Source organism: Schistocerca piceifrons, chromosome 8 (genome assembly GCF_021461385.2).
Source record: "Schistocerca piceifrons isolate TAMUIC-IGC-003096 chromosome 8, iqSchPice1.1, whole genome shotgun sequence".
Lineage (NCBI taxonomy): Eukaryota > Metazoa > Arthropoda > Insecta > Orthoptera > Acrididae > Schistocerca > Schistocerca piceifrons.
In genome coordinates, this window is record NC_060145.1 from 91,444,960 (window position 1) to 91,452,811 (window position 7,852).

The window sequence follows — 7,852 nt, forward strand, 5'->3', positions numbered from 1 at the left end:
ACCTCCTTCTTAGCTATGTGATCTACCCATCTAATCTTCAGCATTCTTCTGTAGCACCACATTTCGAAAGCTTCTATTCTCTTCTTGTCTAAATTATTTATCGTCCACGTTTCACTTCCATATATGTCTACACTCCATACAAATACTTTCAGAATCGACTTCCTGACACTTAACTCTATAGAACGAAAAAGCTTCTGTAAAGTTTGGAAGTTAGGACACGAGGTACTGGCACAAGTAAAGCTGTGAGGACGGGGCGTGAGTCGTGCTTGGGTAGCTCAGTTGGTTGAGCACTTGCCCGCGAAAGGCAAAGGTCCCGAGTTCGAGCCTCGGCCCGGCATACAGTTTTAATCTGCCAGGAAGTTCTACTTAACTGTATACTCGATGTTAACAAATTTCTCTTCTTCAGAAACGCTTTCCTTACCATTGCTAGTCTACATTTTATATCCTCTCTACTTCGACCACCATCAGTTATTTTGCTCCCCAAATAGCAAAACCCATTTACTACTTTAAGCCTCTCATCTCCAAATCTAATTCCCGCAGCATCGCCCGATTCAATTCGACTACATTCCATTGTCCTCGTTTTGCTTCTGTTGACGTTCATCTTAAATCCTCCTTTCAAGACACTGTCCATTCCGTTCAGCTGCTCTTCCAGGTCCTTTGCTGTCTCTGACCGAATTACAATGTCATCGGCGATCCTCAAAGTTTTTATTTCTTCTCCATAGATTTTAATTCCTACTACGAATTTTTATTTTGTTTCCTTCACTGCTTGCTCAATATACAGGTTGAATAACATCGGGGATAGGTTACAACCCTGTCTCACTCCCTTACCAACCACTGCTTCCCTTTCATGCAACTCGACTCTTGTAACTGCCATCTGGTTTGTGTACAAATTGTAAATAGCCTTTCGCTCCCTGTATTTTACCCCTACCACCTTCAGAATTTGAAAGAGAGTATTCCAGTCAACATTGTCAAAAGCTTTCTCTGAGTCTACAAATGCTAGAAACATAGGTTTGTCTTTCCTTAATCTATTTTGTAAGATACGTCGTAGGGTCAGTACTGCCTCACGTGTTTCAACATTTCTACGGAATCCAAACTGATCTTCCTCGAGGTCGGGTTCTACTAGTTTTTCCATTCGTCTGTAAAGAATTCGTGTTAGTATTTTGCAGCTGTGGCTTATTTAACTGATAGTTCGGTAATTTTCACATCTGTCGACACCTACTTCCTTTGGGATTGGAATGGCTTTGTGCTAACGATTTCCATCCCCCACCCCATTTTATATGAATCCAGAGGCAGACTTAGTCGTGTTTGTAGATGGTATAAGCATTGCTGTCAACACAGGAAAAAGTACAGAATGTTTTTGTGAAAGCTGTTGGCTGGTTATGCACAAATGGGCTAGCTTAAATCCATAAGAAACAGAAGTTATCCACTTTTGCAGTGTCATAAATGCCCTCCTTATTAACCTATCACACCAACAAGAAATAATAAACATGATAGAAAGTTCTAAGTCTTTAGTTATGCATAATAAAGAAAACATAAACTGGAAAAACCATGTAGTAGACCTGCTAAATCGTTTAGGTTCGACTAGTTTTGTCATAAGAATAACTGCCAACTTTGGGGATATAAAAAAGTCAGTGAGTTAACATATTTTACGCGTTATCATTCACTGATATCTTATGGGATAAACTCTCGGGTAACTCCTCACTTTGGCAAAAAGTAATCTTTGCCTAAAAGAAAATAATTGGAATCATGTGTGGGGATCGTTCACTCACGTACATCTTGAAGGCATCTCTCTAAGAAGCTGAGAATATTAACCGTAGCTTTACATTATCTTTATCCACTTACGAATTTTGTTATCAACAGCCCATATGAATTTCAGAGTAAAAGTAATATTCACAAGTACGTCAGTAGAAGGAAAAATGATCTGCATTACCCTTTAACAAATCTAACTTTGGACACAGAGGGATGAAACATGCAGCTATACAACTCTCTGACTGTGTTCCCTTAGGAATAAGATGTCTGATAGCTAGTAGAAGTATATCCAAATGTAAATTATGTGTGTTTCTCCTTAACAGCTCATTCTACACTATAGAGGAATTCTTGAATATGAGCAAGTCATTATTTTTGCAGGGTGATATATATGGTGAGTCAAGAGGAAAGGTGCATGCTTTGAGATGCGATAATATTAGTGATTCTGAACGAAAAACTTCATTTGGATATGTGCCCTATTGCTAATGGTTCCCGAGATGGAACACGTCTAATATCACTTTTGTACGTTTCTCTTTAATAACTCGAAAACCGCATACTCCAACGCAAACGTGTCTCAGTACACAATTGGATTAAATTAAATTTGCTGCAAAACAGGTCCTATTTATTTTTTTGTCTAGGACTAACAGTTGGCGCGGAGAGATCGCGGGAATATTGAAAATCTCGCGCGACACGAGTGCGCTGTAGCTTAGGTACTTTTTGTAGGCCAGTTTGAGGTAGTTTTCCGACTTGATAGACCACAATCGCCCTGTATCAAAATGTTAGTCTCAACTTCCTCATTATCACTGTGGTACGTTGTAAACAATGACAATGAATAATACGGAAAATAAATAGAGATGTACGTAAAACATGTTCTATTCGGAATAGGGCATATATCCACATCAAGTTTTTTGTTCAGAATCAGTAATGCTACCACCCGTCAAAACACGTACCTTTCCTCCTGACTCACCCTATTTATATGTTTGTGTTTGTGTGTGTGTGTGTGTGTGTGTGTGTGTGTTTTCTATGTCTACAAAAATGATTCAAATGGCTCTGAGCTCTATGGGACTTAACATCTTAGGTCAGTAGTCCCCTAGAACTTAGAACTACTTAAACCTAACTAACCTAAGGACATCACACACATCCATGCCCGAGGCAGGATTCGAACCTGCGACCGTAGCAGTCCCGCGGTTCCGGACTGCAGCGCCTAGAACCGCACGGCCACCGCGGCCGGCTTTCTATGTCTACCCGTCCCGATAGCCGTGCGTGTTGAAGGACAGATTAAAGACGAGGGCCGGCGAACCGACCAGCCTGGATGTGGTTTTAAGGGGTTTGCTACATCCAACTAGGTGAATACCGAGCTGGTACCCCCATGCCGCCTCAATTACACGATTAGGAAATATTTCGAAACATTAAGTTGGTAACACTGCACGCGGAGAGTTTGGTTAACGACAGGAAGAGTATCCGGACAGGCCTTAAATGAACCACGCCAGACACAGTGGTAACCATGTCGACCACAAGTAGATGGGGCCAAAACCACAAAAAAGAAGTAGATATATATGTTCTATGTTGACACGTTCCACATCATAACGTTTATCACGAATATGATCTATGGAAATAATAATTAACAACTAATTCTCCAAAAAAATCTATCACTCTTTTACTGTATTATTGCATTTGGAAAATATCGACGTCTAATACATATTACGCAGCCACTATACAGTGCTTGGCGGACGGTAGTTCGAACTAGTGTTGGTAATTGAAATGACGGTGGAAAGTGTCAACCCCCAGTTTACTAAATATTAGTCTATCAAATTATCTGTTGTGCTTTCGTGTTTACCACACACTGGTAACAAATAGTTCCGGTATGATCACTAGAAAATGCTGCCTGCTATATAATTAGTTCGGTCTTATTATATTTATGTTCTTGCCTCTGAATTTAACCAGACATATAGCATGTAGCAACGCAAAATTTGATCTTGAGTTTTAGCAATTCCTTCCGCCGACCCCTTCAGTGCTATGTTCCGATCCATTCACGTACTGAGCGAACGAAAAATGACTGAGTATATGACTCTCTGCACAGCCCAATCTCATCTGATTCTCATGCGCGCACACACACACACACACACACACACACACACACACACACGCACACACACACACTCAGAGAGAGAGACACACACACACACAGACACATAGAGAGAGAGAGAGAGAGAGAGAGAGAGAGAGAGAGAGAGAGAGAGAGAGACAGACAGACAGACAGAGAAACACACACACACAAAAACGCACTCGGAGATACCCATGCACGCAGACAAAGTTTTATTCTGACAATGGACACGCATGAAACAGCAACTTTGTAATTCTCAAAGAAGTGCAGCGAAAAACTCGAAGAACAGTCTGCAGGTGTCAATGGAATCAAAGGCGTTTATCCCTGTGAAAAGTATCTTTAAAAATATGCAATTTCGTCCTACACCAGTATCACGGATACTGTCGAATGGCATGGATGGCTTGGAGATGCCAAGGGGTCGGTTTATCTGCCTAATCGGAAAGATTTTTCTTCTTTCGTGCACAGTGACACATTGCTGTCGCGAAGTTAGGAAGTTGTGTGCCAAATGTATCAGTTGAGTGTAGGTGATTGTGTAGGCGTGTATACGGGTTGTCTTGATTGTTTTATATGATGATGGAGGGAAAGGAGAGGGTAAAATCCGGAGAAGGTGGGACGCAGTCGTGCTCAGCGTCGCCATTTGGCGGAGGATTGATCACCATCAGCAGCGTTACATGCCCTCACTTCATGAGACATTATGTTGAAGTTTGAAATTCCAACCAGGACACTAGTGGAAACTCCTATGATCAGAAGAATTATGCCACCAGTTCCCTGCCGCATACGGAGACGAAGAGAAATGTACAATCCCTATCTCCCTATCTTATTATCATGAGCCCTATGCGAGATGTACAACGGTGGCAGCATAATACTTGTACAGTCTTCTTCCAATACAGTTTCTAGAAATGCCTTGCATGCTTGGCAGGGACTAGAAAATACTGAAGAAATACTGTAAAACTAGTCGCACTAGCTTCTTGACGCAATATTTATTACACATCCAGCGCACTTTTCCTTAGAGCCCTTCCAACAAAACTAAGTTTCCCATTCGCCTTCCCCACAAGTAGTTTGCATACTCGGCACATATTTAGCATTATCGCAAAATACTTACACAGTTTGATTGTTCTAGAGTCTAGATATTCACATCTAATCTCACAGACGGGCCCTATGGGTTCTTGTTATGGCACTGTCTTTTTTTTATTCACATTTAAAGAGAGCTGCAATTCGTAACACACAGTAGAAACTTTATTCAAGTCTTTCTGCATTTCCATATGATCGCCCAATTACGGTACACACAAGTATCGTAAGTGAACAATTTGACTGTGCTCTGATCCCATCTGATGAAGCCTTTATGCTTGTGTTAGAGGCCATTTACTCTTCTTTGGGGTACGGTCGGTACTACTTTATTTTCCGTTCGACATTCTACCAACTGGGTTCTGTTAATCGAAAACACATCGAGAAAATCGCATATCAGTGAAGATACGAGGGCAGTTCAATAAGTAATGCAACACATTTTTTTTCTGAAACAGGGATTGTTTTATTCAGCATTGAAATACACCAGGTTATTCCCCAATCTTTTAGCTACACAACACTATTTTTCAACGTAATCTCCATTCAATGCTACTGCCTTACGCCACCTTGAAATGAGGGCCTGTATGCCTGCACGGTACCATTCCACTGGTCGATGTCGGAGCCAACGTCGTACTGCATCAATAACTTCTTCATCATCCGCGTAGTGCCTCCCACGGATTGCGTCCTTCATTGGGCCAAACATATGGAAATCCGACGGTGCGAGATCGGGGCTGTGGGTGCATGAGGAAGAACAGTCCACTGAAGTTTTGTGAGCTCCTCTCGGGTGCGAAGACTTGTGTGAGGTCTTGCGTTGTCATGAAGAAGGAGAAGTTCGTTCAGATTTTTGTGCCTACGAACACGCTGAGGTCGTTTCTTCAATTTCTGAAAAGTAGCACAATACACTTGAGAGTTGATCGTTTGACCATGGGGAAGGACATCGAACAGAATAACCCCTTCAGCGTCCCAGAAGACTGTAACCATGACTTTACCGGCTGAGGGTATGGCTTTAAACTTTTTCTTGGTAGGGGTAGTGGGTGTGGCGCCACTCCATTGATTGCCGTTTTGTTTCAGGTTCGAAGTGATGAACTCATGTTTCATCGCCTGTAACAATCTTTGACAAGAAATTGTCACCCTCAGCCACATGACGAGCAAGCAATTCCGCACAGATGGTTCTCCTTTGCTCTTTATGGTGTTTGGTTAGACGACGAGGGACCCAGCGGGAACAAACCTTTGAATATCCCAACTGGTGAACAATTGTGACAGCACTACCAACAGAAATGTCAAGTTGAGCACTGAGTTGTTTGATGGTGATCCGTCGATCATCTCGAACGAGTGTGTTCGCACGCTCCGCCATTGCAGGAGTCACAGCTGTGCACGGCCGGCCCGCACGCGGGAGATCAGACAGTCTTGCTTGACCTTGCGGCGATGATGACACACGCTTTGCCCAACGACTCACCGTGCTTTTGTCCACTGACAGATCACCGTAGACATTCTGCAAGCGCCTATGAATATCTGAGATGCCCTGGTTTTCCGCCAAAAGAAACTCGATCACTGCCCGTTGTTTGCAACGCACATCCGTTACAGACGCCATTTTAACAGCTCCGTACAGCGCTGCCACCTGTCGGAAGTCAATGAAACTATACGAGACGAAGCGGGAATGTTTGAAAATATTCCACAAGAAATTTCCGGTTTTTTCAACCAAAATTGGCCGAGAAAAAAAATGTGTTGCATTACTTATTGAACTGCCCCCGTACTTCGTACATCATACTTTCCTATTATCCCACGAAGCCCTGGAGATTTGGTGCTACAAAAAGATGATGAAGATGATGAAGACCAGTTCCAGAGATAAGAGTTAACAACGAGGTGGTGCTCAGAAGAGTACGGAAACCAGGTGTCTCCGGAGACAAATGGAAAAAGAGAAAATAGGACACATTTTAAGGCACAGTAACGTCATTGGAACTATGGTACAAAGATCTATTTGGGGGTAGAATCGCCGGTGACGGTCAACGATATTAGAACATGCAGAAGATTATGTACCACGCACACGGAAATGAAGAGGAAGGCAGACAGTAGAGTGGGCTGGCGTATTGCTGCAAACCAATCTCGCGCCTGAACACTAAAGGAGATGAAGAAGGAAAAGGAGAAGAAAGAAGAGTATATGCTCCAGTGTCACATACCTTTCGGAAATCTGCTCACCTACATGCTCATCTGCAGCTGCTATTCGCAAAATATGGTGAGTGAAAGAATGGCAATAATAATAATAATAATAATAATAAAGATACCACTTGGCTGAATACCTCTGGATTAAGTTTTTCTCTTATCCGACGTTCCGTCATGAGTGAAACGCAGTAATTAAAAAGTTTTAACAACAAGTAGTCTCTCGTTATTAGCGACCTAAAAGGGTATTACGGACGTGATGGGTTACTGATAAAGCAAGCGTGTTTCGCCCGAGTAATTATTCCTGAATTCAGTTTCTACCAGAGTGCCGTACATCGACGACTTCATCTCATCAACAAAGGAGAAAAATGCTTTAACAGTGAGATGCGGTGATCGCGCTGGTCGTGGGACAGCATCTCATCTTTCGTTCAAGAGATACAGGTGTCTGCCAGTAATGTGAACGTTATTCCGTCTTTTGCGACTGTAATAAGGACTTACTTGTACTAAACGCGTTTCGCTTCTTTACTGGTCAGTTTTTTGGCTCTTACGATACTTCCATCCCTACTTCTACACACAGGAGTTCGATTCAGTGCAGCGCTGCGTGCTAAAAATCGAAATCCTGCGTATAGAATAACACATGGAAATAACGTAACAGCCAGAAAACTGGCCGCTGAAGAGGCGAAACGCGTGTAGTACATAATTATAAGACTTTCACTATAGTCTCAAGAAACAGAGTATCTATCATATTACTTGAAAAACTGCGACTGCTGAATATAGGTGCCA

At 42.3% G+C, this 7,852-nt stretch overlaps 1 non-coding gene across 1 annotated transcript; it reads left to right on the forward strand.

Moving 5' to 3' along the window:
* Nucleotides 1-263: 263 nt before the first annotated feature.
* On the forward strand, nt 264-338 carry Trnas-cga. Its single transcript has one exon. It is a non-coding gene; the product is annotated as a tRNA-Ser (tRNA).
* The last annotated feature ends 7,514 nt before the right edge of the window (nt 339-7,852 follow it).